Here is a 15,886-nt window from a genome sequence, read left to right on the forward strand (position 1 = left end):
TATCAACATGGATCCCATAAGCATCTCCTGGAACCATACTTAGTCTCCAAATAAAGACATTAACAAGATCATACTTCTGCCTAAAAGGATACACCACCTCGTATACAACTAAAAACACAGCATCATTTTAGTGCAAACTGAGGATGCAAAGTCTGTGGGTGATAGTTACTTTTTCCCTTCTTATCCTGTAATGTGAAAACTATAACATGAAGTTAATAATACTGAAATAGTGTAATAGAAAGTCAGTAAATCTTATATGTTATGTGGTAAGGGGATAAGAGAGGAAAGAAAACGATATTTTACATACACACATGCACATGCACGTGTACAAACCTATTCATAAAAGATGAAATACTGGTCAGGCTCAGTGGCTCATGCCTATAATCCCAGCACTTTAGGAGGCCAAGGTGGGTGGATCACCTGAGGTCAGGAGTTCAAGACCAGCCTGGCCAACATGGTGAAACTCTGTCTCTACTAAAAATACAAAAAAATTAGCCAGGTATGGTGGCATGTTCCTGTAATCCCAGCTACTCAAGAGGCTGAGGCAGGAGAACAGCTTGAACCTGGGAGGTGGAGGTTGCAGTGAGCTGAGGTCGTGCCATTGCACTCCAGCTTGGGCAATGAGCAAACCTCCATCTCAAAAAAAAAAAAAAAAAAGATGAAATACTCAAGACAATTACAGTTCTGATTTCTGTAACTGGTCAGGTGGTTACAGCTCATACTTACAATTACCTTTCTTTACTACTCATTATGTATTCCCATTGCCCTCAGCAAGTACCACTTGTGATGATTTACCTGGTGGGATGACCCAAACCTTCATTTGTGCAGGGTCTAGGCCAGGCGTCCCCAAACTTTTTACACAGGGGGCCAGTTCACTGTCCCTCAGACCGTTGGAGGGCCGCCACATACTGTGCTCCTCTCAGTGACGACCAATGAAAGAGTTGCCCCTTCCTGAAGTGTGTGTGGGGGGGCCAGATAAATGGCCTCAGGGGGCTGGATAAATGGCCTCAGGCGGTTGCATGCGGCCCGCGGGCTGTAGTTTGGGGAAGCCTGGTCTAGGCCGATCATAGTCCTGTCTGAATTGGGTTGTTGAGTTTTCTGTGGGGTTTAGTCACAGAGTTTGGTAATCCTAAAATACCCTAAGGGATCCTTTGTACTTTATGTATATTCTTCCTTACTTCCTTTATGAAGTAGAAGTTCAGTTTCCCCTTGGTAATCAAGATGAGTAACACTAGCCAGCATAACAGTTTCTTTCTTTGTTGATTCAAAGGCAAGAGAAGCCTAAAAGGTTTAGATAGCAGTCTTGTCTTATCTTTTATTATTATTATTATTATTATTATTTTAAGATGGGGTTTCACCATTATGGCCAGGCTGGGCTTGAACTCCTGACCTCAGGTGATTCACCCACCTCAGCCTCCCAAAGTGCTAGGATTATAGGCGTGAGCCACCGCGCCCGGCTTTCTTTTATTTTTTTGAGACAAGCGTCTTGATCCCGGCTCACTGCAATCTCTTCTGCCTGGGTTCAAGTGAGTCTCTTGACTCAGCCTCCTCAGTAGCAGGGATTACAGGTGCCTGCCACCGCAACTGGCTAATTTTTGTATTTTTAGTAGAGACAGGGTTTTACCATCTTGGCCAGGCTGGTCTTGAACTCCTGACCTCATGATCCACCTGCCTCGTCCTCCCAAAGTGCTGGGATTACAAGCATGAGCCACCACACCAGGCCTAGATGGCAGTTTTAACTTCTGGTTCAGTCCAGTCACTGCTGTGTCTACTGATGGAAGTGTTCCTGCTGTTGGAAGTAAGACCTCCAGACCAAAAGAGTGTGAGGTCATGGGGACAGGAAACACAAATTTTACTGGTTGGTCAACTAAGAATAGTTGTGGAGGGCTGCTACTCCCATTTCTTTTTCTTTTCCTTGTTTTTTTGAGATGGAGTTTCACTCTTGTTGCCCAGGCTGGAGTACAATGGTGCTGTCTCTGCTCACTGCAACCTCCGCCTCCCGGGTTCAAGCGATTCTCCTACCTCAGCCTCCCAAGTACCTGGGATTACAGGCATGTACCACCATGCCCGGCTAATTTTGTATTTTTCATAGAGATGGGGTTTCTCCTTGTTGGTCAGGCTGGTCTTGAACTCCTGACCTTACATGATGCACTCATCTTGGCCCCCCAAAGTGCTGGGATTACAGGCGTGAGCCACCACCCCTGTCCTGTCACTCCCATTTCTATCTTTTGGTTTCTAGACTTGTCAACCCTGACTATGGGAGAAACAGCAATGTATTGGATACTGACTCAGACAATATAAAGCCTCCTGAAAAGCCTTATCCCAGCCCTGTAAGGTATTACCAAATAGCTGGTACTGTAAATGAATCTTCAAAAGGCATTTCCACCATTCTGTCCAATAATCTGCCTTAGAATGTTAGGGAACATGGTAAGACTGCCAAATTCCATGAGCATGGGCCCATTGCTACATTTCCTTTGCTCTGAAGTGAGTTCCTTGGTCAGAAGCAATGCTGCTTGGAATACTATAACACTGGAGAAGGCATTTTGTGATTTTATAGAGGGAAGTTTTGACAGAAGCATTGCATGTAGAGAAAGCAAGTCTGTATCCAAAGTAAAAGTCTGTTCTAGAAAGTAAGTCTGTATCCAAAGTAAGGGTCTGTTCCATGATGGAAGGGATTCAAGTCTGTATCCATTGTAAAAGTCTGTTCTAGAAAGGAAGTCTGTATCCAAAGTAAGGGTCTGTTCCATGATGGAAGGGATTCAGTGTAATCAACCTGCTACCAGGTAGCTTTCTGATCCCTCTGGGGAATGATACCATTAGTGGAGACTCAGTGTTAGTCTCTGCTGAGGGTAGATTGGATACTCAGTGGTGGGCATAGCTAGGTTGGCCTTGGTGAGTAGGAGTTAATGTGGCCAAGCCCATGCATAACCTTCATCCCTACCATCATGGCCACCTTGTTCATAATCCTATTGGGCAACAGCAGGAAAATGAGTCTGACTGGCGTATACAAAACAGGTCATCCTAACCACTTGTTATAAAAATCCTCTTCTGCTGAGTTTACCCTTTGGTGGGCATTCACACAGCCCATAAATGTGTTTGCCCTTTTATTGGCTGGTTTAGAGAGGTCTGTCTGTAGGTCCATCTGTCTCTTCCCAAGGCTTCTTTGTCACCAATTTTCCGATCATGTTTCTTCTACATTCCTGACCAGCCAAACCATTGACCACAGCCTATCAATTGGTATATAATTTATATAATTATTTGTATGTCTGGCCATATCTCCTTCTAAACAAAATACAAATCAGGAATACTGTACCAAGTTCTACCCACTGGGAAGATTTGTCTTCACCACTGTTCTTCAAAGAGGTCTTTAGAAAGGCTCTGTAGTAGGCTGGGTGCCGTGGCTCACACCTGTAATCCCAGCACTTCGGGAGGCTGAGGCAGGCGAAGCACTTGAGAGGTCAGGAGTTTGAGACCAGCCTGACCAACATGGAGAAACCCCATCTCTCCTAAAAATACAAAATTAGCTGGGCATGGTGGTACATGCCTGTAATCCCAGCTACTCAGGGAGGCTGAGGCAGGAGAATCGTTTGAACCTGGGAGGTGGAGGTTATGGTGAGCCAAGATCATGCCATTGCACTCCAGCCTGGGCAACAGGAGTAAAACTCTGTCTCAAAAAAAAAAAAAAAAAAAAAAAAAGGGCCGGGCGCAGTGGCTCAAGCCTGTAATCCCAGCACTTTGGGAGGCCGAGGCGGGTGGATCACAAGCTCGAGAAATCGAGACCAACCTGGTCAACATGGTGAAACCCCGTCTCTACTAAAAATACAAAAAATTAGCTGGGCATGGTGGCGCGTGCCTGTAATCCCAGCTACTCAGGAGGCTGAGGCAGGAGAATTGCCTGAACCCAGGAGGCGGAGGTTGCGGTGAGCCGATATCGCCCCATTGCACTCCCGCCTGGGTAACAAGAGCGAAACTCCGTCTCAAAAAAAAAAAAAAAAAAAAAAAGGCTCTGTAAGTGCAGCAGTTGACCACTTCTGAGTGGTATGTGCATATTATATTATACAGAGCAGGCGTCCCCAAACTTTTTACACAGGGGGCCAGTTCACTGTCCCTCAGACCGTTGGAGGGCCGCCACATACTGTGCTCCTCTCACTGACCACCAGTGAAAGAGGTGCCCCTTCCTGAAGTGCGGCAGGGGGCTGGATAAATGGCCTTAGGGGGCCGCATGTGGCCCCCGGGGCCGTAGTTTGGGGACGCCTGATATAGAGCCATCTGTAAAGCAGGCTTGAGCCTTCTCTTTTTCCATCATCTGATTGAAGGGGACTCCCCATGAGCCATAGGTGCAACTGGGATAGAGGAAGCAGGTGGCAGGATTAGGGGCCATGGACATTTGAGCCACTTCTTCATGTAACTTAGTTGTGTCTTCAGGTCACGTTCTGGTACAATCTTTTAACTCTCACTTCCCTTTGACGATGGAGTGTTACTGTGTGTGCTTAACTTTACAGCTGGGTGGGTAAGGTAACACCCAGTTCATGAAGGGCAGCTCAGGTTACATGGTAACTTGGTGTTCTACAGTTAAGCTTTTAGTCTCCATTAATGCCCGGTAGCAGGCCAACAGCTGTTACTCAAAAGGAGCGTAGTTAATTACAGAGGATGGCAGGGCTTTGCTCCAATATCCTAAAGGCCTATGCTGCAACTTACGAAAAACATTACAGTCTGCCACGGATACTTCAAGCAATATTGTTTTTTTTTTCTTTTTTGGGGGGACAGGGTCTCACTCTGTTTCCCAGGCTGGAGTGCAGTGGCATGATCCCAGCTCACAGCAGCCTCTGTCTCCCGGGTTCAAGCAATTCTCGTGCCTCAGCCTCCTGAGTAGCTGGGATTACAGGCATGTGCCACCATGCTGGGCTAATTTTCGTATTTTTAGCAGTGGAAGGGTTTTGTCTTGTTGACCAGGCTGATCTTGAACTTCTGCCTCAAGTGATCTGTCTGCCTCAGCCAGATTGCTGGGATTATATGCGTGAGCCACCATACCTAGCTGCATCGTTGGTTCTTGCAGAATCATGTGACCACAGAGGCAGAGAAATTTACTTTGCAGCCTGGGCCTGTTGGAGAGGCTTCTCTTGTTCTGTGATCTACTGAAAACTAGCAGCTTTTTAGGTCACTAATGTAGCACTTGAGCTGGGTGTTTGAATCCCTGAGCTGATTTTCCCCCTACTTTGTTCAGCGAAATCAGGAGCAACTAGACAGTCTCATTATACTTGTTAGTTTAACAGAATGTTTGAAGGCATCATCTACATGTTAACTCAGAACCTTGCCTTTTCTTTATCTTTTTGTTTTGTTTTGTTTTTGTTTTTGTTTTTGTTTTTTTTTTTTTTTTTTTTTTTTTTTTTTTTTGAGACGGAGTTTGGCTCTTGTTACCCAGGCTGGAGTGCAATGGCGTGATCTCGGCTCACTGCAGCCTCCGCCTCCCGGGTTCAGGCAATTCTCCTGCCTCAGCTTCCTGAGTAGCTGGGATTACCGGCACACGCCACCATGCCCAGCTAATTTTTTGTGTTTTTAGTAGAGACGGGGTTTCACCATGTTGACCAGGATGGTCTCGATCTCTAGACCTCGTGATCCGCTCGCCTCGGCCTCCCAAAGTGCTGGGATTACAGGCTTGAGCCACCGCGCCCGACCTAGAACCTTGCCTTTTATATTTATTTAATTTAAAGTATCTGGGCCAGGTGTGGTGGCTTATGCCTGTGATCTCAGCACTTTGAGAGGTCAAGACAGGTGAATCAACTGAGGTCAGAAGTTCAAGACCAGCCTGGCCAACATGATGAAAGCCCATCTCTACTAAAAATATAAAAATTAGCTAGACATGGTGATATGTGTCTGTGATCCCAGCTACTCAGGAGGCCAAGCAGGAGAATCACTTGAACCCAGGAGGCGGATGTTGCAGTGAGCTGAAATCTTGCCACTGCACTCCAGCCTGGGTGACAGAGCAAGATCCCATCCCAGGAAAAAAAAAGAAAAGAAAAATATCCAATGGTGATACTTTGTGTATCCATATTGCCACATGACACTATGGATTATCTCTGTGTGTGTGTGTGTGTGTGTGTGTGTGTGTGTGTGTTTCCTTTTTTTGAGCCACTGCACTAGGCTGGAGTGCAGTGGCATGATCATGGCTCATTTCAGCCTTGACTTTCAGGGTTCAAGCAGTCTTCTCTGCCTCAGCATCCTGAATAGTTGGAATCACAGGCATGAGCCACCATGACCAGAGAATATTTCATATTTTGGTAGAGATAAAATTTTTCCATGTTGCCCAGGATGGTCTTGAACTCCTGCACTCAAGCAATCCACCCTCCTGGGCCTCCTAAAGTGCTGGAATTAACAGGTGTGAGCCACCAAGCTGGTCCTATCTGTGTTCTTTTGATTATTTGTAATTAATACCTTTAAATCTAGTCAGAGTACCAGTTTCAGAAACCAACCCCAGAACTAATTCAGAAAATTTGTTCTTAATATTTGGTTCCTATAAAACCATTCTTGGTGCCAAAATCTGTGTGTGTTAGGGTTCTCCAGAAAAACAAAGTGAACTAACAGGATGCATATAGTCTCAGTCTCTTCGTTTCTCAGAACTGATGATGGGGTTATGGAGGCTGGCAGGTCCAAAATCTTCAGAGCAGGATGCGGGTAAGAGTTGATGCTGCAGCTCTAGACCAGGGGCAGTCTGGAGACAGTTTCATCTTCTTTTTCTTTAGTTTGTTTTGGTTTGTGTTCTCTTACGGATTTTGGTTGAATGGATGGGGTCTACCCACATTAAAGAAGGTATCTGCTTTACTCAAAGTCTAGCGATATAAATGTTAATCCCAGGGCTGGGCGCGATGGCTCAAGCCTGTAATCCCAGCACTTTGGGAGGCCGAGGCGGGTAGATCACGAGGTCAAGAGATGGAGACCATCCTGGACAACATGGTGAAACCCCGTCTCTACTAAAAATACAAAAAAATTAGCTGGGCATGGTAGCACATGCCTGTAATCCCAGCTACTCAGGAGGCTGAGGCAGGAGAATTGCCTGAGCCCAGGAGGCAGAGGCTGCGGTGAGCTGAGATCGCGCCATTGCACTCCAGCCTGGGTAACAAGAGCAAAACTCCGTCTCAAAAAAAAAAAAAAAATGTTAATTCCATCTCAGAACATGCCATCATGCCACCATCCAGGCTGACGTTTGACTAGTTATCTGGGTACCAATGCCTAGCCCCATTGACATATAAGATCACTATGACAGTCAGATAGCAAATATCTTTAGCTTTGTGGGTCATGTGGTTTATGTTACAACTACTCAACTGTGTAATTGTCATCATAGACAATGCACAAACAAATGGCTATGCTGTGTTTCCAGTAACACTTTATTTATAGATACTAAAATTTGAACTTCATGTAATGTTCACATCACAAAATAAAGTTTTTCTTTAATCCTTTCCTCCTTCCCCCAACCCACCATGTAAAAAAGAAAAAAGTACTGCCAGCCAGATCCAATGGTAGGTACCTGTGCATACCACTACACCTGTAAACCCAGCTGCTTGAGAGGCTGAGACAGGAGGATCGCTTGAGCCCAGGAGTTCAAGGCTATATTGTGCTGTAAGTGCGCCTGTGATTGTGCCACTGCACTCCAGCCTGCGCAACATTTTTTTAAAGAGAGGCCCCATCTCTTAAAAAATATATATACAGTCAGCAGATAGGATTTGGCATAGTTTGCTGACTATGAAGGGCTGTCTTCCCTAAAACATGGATGTGGTTAACATATGTGCAAAGGCCGTGGGTAAAGAGCTTTTTATTTTGCTACTTGTGTTCCAGTTGGTGCATTCTCAAGAGCAGGTGCTTTCTTTTCTTGCTCAGTCTCTTCCTGAGCCTGTCCTGGGATTTTCTGAGAAGGTTGCTGTTAATCTAGTTTTTTTTTTTCCAGCTGTTCCCTAGATTGGGGCAGGAGAAGAGAAATTCAGCAGAGATTTCTCTCTCCTTGTCAAGGCTATCCCCTGCCTGCTTTCCTGTGGGACAGATGGTGCACGTAGGCAAACGCCTGGAACATGTCAGCTGCCCCTGTTACCCAGTGCTTTGAGCAGAAAGGCCTGTTGGGTTAGTTCTTGGGCTCCAGTACTACTATGCTCCTGTTTTATGTTTTTACCCATCTTTCTGCCTTGGCTTTTGGTTCCTATATTTGCATTTATATAAACTTTTTTTTTTTTTTTTTTGAGACAGAGTTTTGCTCTTGTTACCCAGGTTGGAGTGCAATGGCGCAATCTTGGCTCACCGCAACCTCCGCCTCCTGGGTTCAGGCAATTCTCCTGCCTCAGCCTCCAGAGTAGCTGGGATTACAGGCACGTGCCACCATGCCCAGCTAATTTTTTGTATTTTTAGTAGAGACGGGGTTTCACCATGTTGACCAGGATGGTCTCGAGCTCTCGACCTCGTGATCCACCCGCCTCGGCCTCCCAAAGTGCTGGGATTACAGGCTTGAGCCACCACGCCTGGCTATAAAAACTTTTTATGGAATAAAAATTATAATGAAGAGGAGCAGCATAGAGTTGTGTGGTTGAGAGCTGGCAGTACCAGAACTAGAATGCTGGGATTGAATCTGAGCTCAAATGCTCGAGAGCTGTGTGACTTAGCATGTGGTTCTTTTCTGGGCATCAGTTTCCTAATCTGTAGGAGGAATGGAGATAGGGCCAGCCATGGTGCCTTATGCCTATAATCCCAGGTACTCAGGAGGCTGAAGTGGGAGGATAGCTTAAGCCCAGGAGGTCGAGGCTGCATTGAGCCATGATTGTGCCACTACACTCAAGCCTGGGCAACAGAGTGAGACCCTATCTCTAAAAATAAAAATTAAAAAATAGATGGAAATGAAATAGAAAGTAACTCACATGGTTTTTTTGTTTAGTTTTGCTTGTTTTTTTGAGACGGAGTTTCAGAATCTCACTCTGTCACCTAGACTAGGGTGCAGTGGCCTAATCATGACTCACCTCCTGGGCTCAAGCAATCCTCCTGCCCCAACTTCTTGAGTGTCTGGAACTACAGGCACCTGCTACCATACCCGGCTAAGTTTTACATTTTTTAGTAGCTGTGGGGTCTCCCTATGTTATGCAGGCTGGCCTCTAACTCCCAGACGCAGGTTTCCCCTTGCTTTAGCCTCCCAAAGTGTTGGGATTATAGACATGAGCCTATAGGGGCCATCACATGATTTTTGTTTATTTTTTTATTTTTAATATTTTTATAGATCTAGTCCTGAATCCAGGACATGGTTTTTTGTTTTTCTTTGTGTGTTTGTGTTTGTGTTTTTTTTTTTTTTTTTTGACACATTTTTGCTCTTGTTTCCCAGGCTGGAGTGCAATTGCATGATCTCGATTCACAGCAACCTTTGCCTCCTGGGTTCAAGTGGTTCTCCCGCCTCAGCCTCCCAAGTAGCTGGGATTACAGGCATGCACCATTACATGTGGCAAATATTGTATTTTTAGTAGACATGGGGTTTCTCCATTTTGGTCAGGCTGGTCTCAAACTCCCGACCTCAGGTGATCCACCTGCCTTGGCCTCCCAAAATGGTGGGATTGCAGGCGCGAGCCACCTTTTCCGACCTCAGAACAGTTTATATTTACAGAATTATTTCAAAGGTATTAGAGAGTTTACATGTATCTCATATGTTTCCCCAATTAACATGTTACACTTGTTTCATTGATGTATCAATATTGGTACAAATTTTTATTAACTGAAATTTATACTTTATCCAGATGTCCTTGGCTTTTCTTTCTTTCTTTCTTTCTTTCTTTTTTTTTTTTTTTTTTGAGGCGGGTTCTTGCTCTGTTGCCCGGGCTGAAGTGCAATGACACAATCTTGGCTCACTGCAACCTCCGCCTCCTGGGTTCAAGCGATTCTCCTGCCTCAACCTCCTGAGTAACTGGAACTACAGGTAAGTGCCACCATGCCCAGCAAATTTTTTGTATTTTTAGTAGAGATGGGGTTTCATCATGTTAGCCAGGATAGTCTCAATCTTCTGACTCTGTGATCCATCTGCCTTGGCATCCTAAAGTACTAGGATTACAGGCCTGAGCCACCACCCCCAGCCGTCCTTGGTTTTTCTAAAATATCCTTTTGCTGTTCTAGGATCTCATCCAGGAAATCACAGTACAGCTAGTATTATGTGTTTCAAGGTTGTTCTTAGTTGTGACATTTTCTCACTTTATTTTGTTGACCTTGACAGTTTTGGGGATTACTGGTCATAAGTTTGTAGACTATCCTTCAATTAGGGTTTTTAAAAACTGATTTATACTTCACATGTACCGTTTTAAAGTATACAATTCAGTGCTTTTGAGTATATTCACAGTGTTTCTCAACCATTCCTACTACCTAATTCCAGAAATTCTGGAATACTTGGATCATTCCAGAAAGAAACCTCATAACCATCAGCAATTACTCTTCTTTCCCTCCTCCCCCATCCCCTGACAATTACTAATCTGCTTTCTGTCTATATGGATTTACCTATTCTTTTTTTTTTTTTTTTTTGAGATGGAGTCTTGCCCTATCACCCAGGCAGGGGTGCAGTGGTGAGATCTCAGCTTGAAGCAGGAGCAGTGAGAAACATCTTGAATACCGAACTGAGGAAGGAAGTGGCTTTCTATTCAGCATGTGCCACTGTGTCCAGTGACTTCATTCCTTTTTATAGAAGAATGATATTCTGGCTGGGCGCGGTGGCTCAAGCCTGTAATCCCAGCACTTTGGGAGGCCGAGGCGGGTGGATCACGAGGTCGAGAGATCGAGACCAACCTGGTCAACATGGTGAAACCCCGTCTCTACTAAAAATACAAAAAATTAGCTGGGCATGGTGGCGCGTGCCTGTAATCCCAGCTACTTAGGAGGCTGAGGCAGGAGAATTGCCTGAACCCAGGAGGCGGAGGTTGCGGTGAGCCGAGATCGCGCCATTGCACTCCAGCCTGGGTAACAAGAGCGAAACTCCGTCTCAAAAAAAAAAAAAAAAAAAAAAAAAAAAAAAAAAAAAATACCATGCATAGTTGTGTGTGTGTGTGTGTCAGGGGTGGGGGGGAGGGCTGAGGGGGAGGTTTTGAGACAGGGTCTCACTCTGTTGCCCAGGCTGTAGTGCAGTGGTGTAATCATAATTCCTGCAGCCTCAACCTCCCTGGCTCAAGCAATCCTCCCACCTCACCTTAGGTAGCTGGAACTAGAGGTGCACACCACTATGCTAAGCTAATTTTTAAAAAAATTATTAGTAGACATGGAGTCTTGCAATCAGGAAGATCTCGGGCTCCTGAGTTCAAGCAGTCCTCTCAACTTGGCTTCCAAAAGTGTTGAGATCGCAGGCATGAGCCACTGCACCTGACCTCATATTTTGTTTATCCATTCATCTGTTGATGAGCATTTGAGTTGTTTCCAGTTTTTAACTTTGTTTTTTTTTTTTAGACAGAGTCTCACCCTGTCACCCAGGCTGGAGTGCAATGGTGTGATCTCAGCTGTCTGCAACCTCTACCTCCCAGGCCCAAGCGATTCTCCTGCTTCAGCCTCTCGAGCAGCTGGGACTACAGATGCCCACCATCATGCCCAGCTAAATTTTGTATTTCTTAATAGAGATGGGGTTTCACTGTGTTGGTCAGGCTGGACACGAACTCCTGACCTCAGGTGATCCACCTGCCCTGTCTTCCAAAGTGCTGGGGTTACAGGCGTGAATCACTGCACTCAGCTGTTTTTATTTCTTTTGGATGTACTTAGTAGAATTGTAGGTCATTTGGTAACTTCAGGGTTAACATTGTAAGCATTGCCAAACTCTTTCACTGTGGCTGTGCTGTTTTACATTCCAATCAGCAGTGTTAGAGAGTTCCAATTTCTCCACCCTCTCCCTAACACTTGTCATTGTCTTTTTAATTATAGCCCCAAGTGGGATCTCATTGTGGTTTTCATTGGTAGTTCTCTCTTGACTTGAGATTCTATCTTTTCATGTGCTTATTGGCCATTGGTATTTGAGAACTATTTTAATCCTTTGCCCATTAAAAAATTTTTTTTTCCTTTTATTGTTGAATAGTAACACTTTTTTTTTTTTTTGAGACTGAGTCTCACTCTGTCACTGAAGCTAGAGTGCAGTGGCCTGATTTCAGATCACTGCAGTCCCCGCCTCCTGGGTTCAAGGGTTTTTCCTACCTCAGCCTCCCGAGTAGCTGGGACTGCAGACATGTGCCACTATACGCAGCTAATTTTTATATTTTTAATAAAGACAAGGTTTCAGCAGGCTAGTCTCAAACTGCTGGCCTCAAGTGATCCACCTGCCTTGGCCTCCCAAAGTGCTGAGATTACAGTTACGAGCCACCGCTCCCAGCCCAGTAGTAACACTTTTTTTTTTTTTTTTTTTTTTGAGACGGAGTTTCGCTCTTGTTACCCAGGCTGGAGTGCATTGGCGCGATCTCGGCTCACCGCAACCTCCGTTTCCTGGGTTCAGGCAATTCTCCTGCCTTAGCCTCCTGAGTAGCTGGGATTACAGGCACGCGCCACCATGCCCAGCTAATTTTTGTATTTTTAGTAGAGACGGGGTTTCCCCTTGTTACCAGGATGGTCTCAATCTCTTGACCTCGTGATCCACCCGCCTCAGCCTCCCAAAGCGCTGGGTTTACAAGCTTGAGCCACCGCGCCCGGCGTAACACTTTATACATTCTGAATACTACACTCCTGTTAGCTTCATGATTTTCTCCCTTTCTCTTGGCTGTCTTTTCACTTTCTTAACATCCCTTGAAGCAAAAATTTTTATGTAACTGTGATGAAGTTCAGTTTATTATTTCTGGTTGCTTTTGTTTTAGGTGTCATATATGTATATATGTGCACATGTATGCATGTATAATGTGTATATATGTTTTCTTCTATAACAATTGACATTTTATTGATCTATTTTAATTTTTGTACATGGTTTGGTGCAAGGGTTCTGATTAGTTTTCGTGATCTCCTTTGTGTATTCTACACAGAATAGTTTTACTGCAGGTTTAGTGTCCTTTAAACACATAACCTTAAGTGTTACGCTTGGGGATGAGTGCATACTTTGGGAAAACTGAATTGTTGGGAGACCCATCAGGGTCTACTAGCATATAATAGTGGAATTTAGTGACAATGTCTTCTCTGTGTCTTCACTCACTAGTTGCAGGAGATGCTGAATCAGCCCTATTACTGTATTAACTAATGTGAAATATCCTCTAAGGAGATGAGTGAGCCTAGTGGCAGTTCTCTTTGGATTTTCTGTAAAGCCCAGGACACCCATTATGACTTCTCAGACTCCAAAGCGAATTTCCTAATGCATTAGAAGAAAGGAGATTATGAGGAAAGGCAGTCAGAGTTTGAAAGAGAACACACCAGAAGCAATGGAAGACAGGTCCAAGAAACTTGATCATCAAGTGCTAGTTGAGAATTGAATACAATTTTACCCCATTTTAATAATACTTATATTTTATTTTATTTTATTTATTTTTTGAAATGGAGTTTCACTGTTGTTACCCAGACTGGAGTACAATGGCATGATCTCAGCTCACCGCAACCTCCGCCTCCTGGGTTCAGGCAATTCTCCTGTCTCAGCCTCCCAAGTAGCTGGGACTACAGGTGCGCGCCACCATGTCCAGCTAATTTTTGTGTTTTTAGTAGAGATGGGGTTTCACCTTGTTGACCAGAATGGTCTCGATTTCTTGACCTCATGATCCACCCGCCTCTGACTGCCAAAGTGCTGGGATTATAAGTGTGAGCCACCGTGCCCGGCCCCAATACTTTTTTTTTTTTTTTTTTTTTTTTGAGACGGGGTTTCGCTCTTGTTACCCAGGCTGGAGTGCAATGGCACGATCTCGGCTCACCGCAACCTCCGCCCCCTGGGTTCAAGCAATTCTCCTGCCTCAGCCTCCCTAGTAGCTGGGACTACAGGCGTGCGCCACCATGCCCAGCTAATTTTTGTATTTTTAGTAGAGACAGGGTTTCACCATGTTGACCAGGATGGTCTCCATCTCTTGACCTCGTGATCCACCCGCCTCGGCCTCCCAAAGTGCTGGGATTACAGGCTTGAGCCACCGCGCCCGGCCCTTATATTTTAATTGTAAAAGTAATTCATAATCATTGCAAAAAATACCAAGCATGGTAAAAATTAAAAATACAAAGCAATCTCAAATTGTGACAGCCAAGAGAAGCCTAAAGAAACATGATTATAATGTTGGTGGCATGTAAGTTTGGTGTCTACAATGGAAAAAGTATATCAGGGAAAAAATGAGTAAATACAGTAAGATACGGACATTAGTTAAAACAACAAATAAAAAATGAATACCCAATTCCTACTTCTACAGGAAGTAGTATTGTAACATTTGGTGAAGTTCTAAGAACCAATATTTTTATGCTGCTTTTAGTCTGTACTAGGACCTGTTCTAAATAGTATTTTAGCTCATTTAATTGTTAAGCCATTGCATAAAGTAAATACATTGTATAAAGTAATCTGCTCATGTCACAGATTAGGAATTTAATGCACAGAAGGTTAAGTAATTTGCTCAAAGTAACATTGTTGTCAAGAGTCAAAACTAGAATTTAAATCAAAAGAGCCTGAGTCTGGCCGGGTGTGGTGGCTCAAGCCTGTAATCCCAGCACTTTGGGAGGCTGAGGCGGGTGGATCACGAGGTCAAGAGATTGAGACCATCCAGGTCAACATGGTGAAACCCCGTCTTTACTAAAAATGCAAAACATTAGCTGGGCATGGTGGCATGTGCCTGTAATCCCAGCTACTCAGGAGGCTGAGGCAGGAGAATTGCCTGAACCCAGGAGGCGGAGGTTGCGGTGAGCCGAGATCGCGCCATTGCACTCCAGTCTAGGTACCAAGAGCGAAACTCCGTCTCAAAAAAAAAAAAAAAAAAGGGCCTTAGTCCAAAGGCATGGTTTTCATCACTGAACAATAGTGGTATGTAATACTTTCATAATTTTTTCAGTGTATGAGTAAACATACAAAATAACCTTCAAATAGTTAATTTTACATTTTACTTATTTATTATTATTTTTGAGACAATCTCGCTCTGTCACCAGGCTGGAGTGCAGTGGCACGATCTCGGCTCACTGCAACCTCTGCCTCCCGTGTTCAAGTGATTCCTGCCTTAGCCTCCAAGTAGCTGGGGACCACAGGTTCACACCACCATGCTCAGCTGATTTTTGTATTTTTAGTAGAGATGGGGTTTCACCATGTTGGCCAGAATGGTCTAGATCTCCTGACTTCATGATCTGCCTATGTCGGCCTCCCAAAGTGCTGGGATTACTGGCATGAGTCACTGTGCCTGCCCTACATTTTATTTTTCGATTTACTCTCATGATCAGAGTGAACTTCCCGTGTTATTTTATGTGAGTATGTATCAGTGAGCTGTTAGAAGTTACAATGTTTTTATAGGTCAAAAAATTGAATATTGACAGTTTTATATTGTTCAGCCGAACAGATCATTCTTTCCATCAGCCATATTGCATGTTATTGTTTATATATACATTAATTTATTTAGCCTATATGTTCTCTGTGAGGAACAGTACACAATTTCTGAGATTTTATTATGATAAAAGTCAGCATTAATAAGCCCCTGCACACTTGTTTTAATGTAGTATCATTGGGAACTGAGCAGTAGCTCAGAGGACTTGGGAGGGGATTTAACCATTTAGTCCACCTCCACTCCCACCACCTCCCTTGTTAGATAATGGGCAATTGAGAAAGGGCAAAAGCGTGTAAAAGCTATGCAGATGCAGCTTCAGGATTATTTCCTTCCTCTTCCCAGCAGTGTCTTTTTCCTAAGCTACAACAACGTCTAAATTTTGTAGTTACCAATGCTTCTGTTATTTCTGCAGATAGTATATAATTAGATCAAAAATCATGTTT

General features: G+C 44.2%; 1 protein-coding gene across 4 annotated transcripts in view; it reads left to right on the forward strand.

The window, feature by feature from the left end:
* Positions 1 to 15,886, forward strand: part of LOC120368057 (nuclear pore-associated protein 1) — a 192,541-nt gene that overhangs the window by 167,458 nt on the left and 9,197 nt on the right. For 3 of the 4 annotated variants that reach the window (XM_074398629.1, XM_074398630.1, XM_074398628.1), the window contains one exon: positions 9,813 to 10,817. The exons of the other annotated variant lie outside the window; for it this stretch is intronic. The gene's annotated coding sequence lies outside the window, so the exon portion shown is untranslated. Of the gene's footprint in view, positions 1 to 9,812; positions 10,818 to 15,886 lie in introns of those variants that run through there. 4 annotated transcript variants of the gene reach the window in all.

The sequence above is a fragment of the Saimiri boliviensis genome, chromosome 5 (assembly GCF_048565385.1).
Source record: "Saimiri boliviensis isolate mSaiBol1 chromosome 5, mSaiBol1.pri, whole genome shotgun sequence".
Classification (NCBI taxonomy): domain Eukaryota; kingdom Metazoa; phylum Chordata; class Mammalia; order Primates; family Cebidae; genus Saimiri; species Saimiri boliviensis.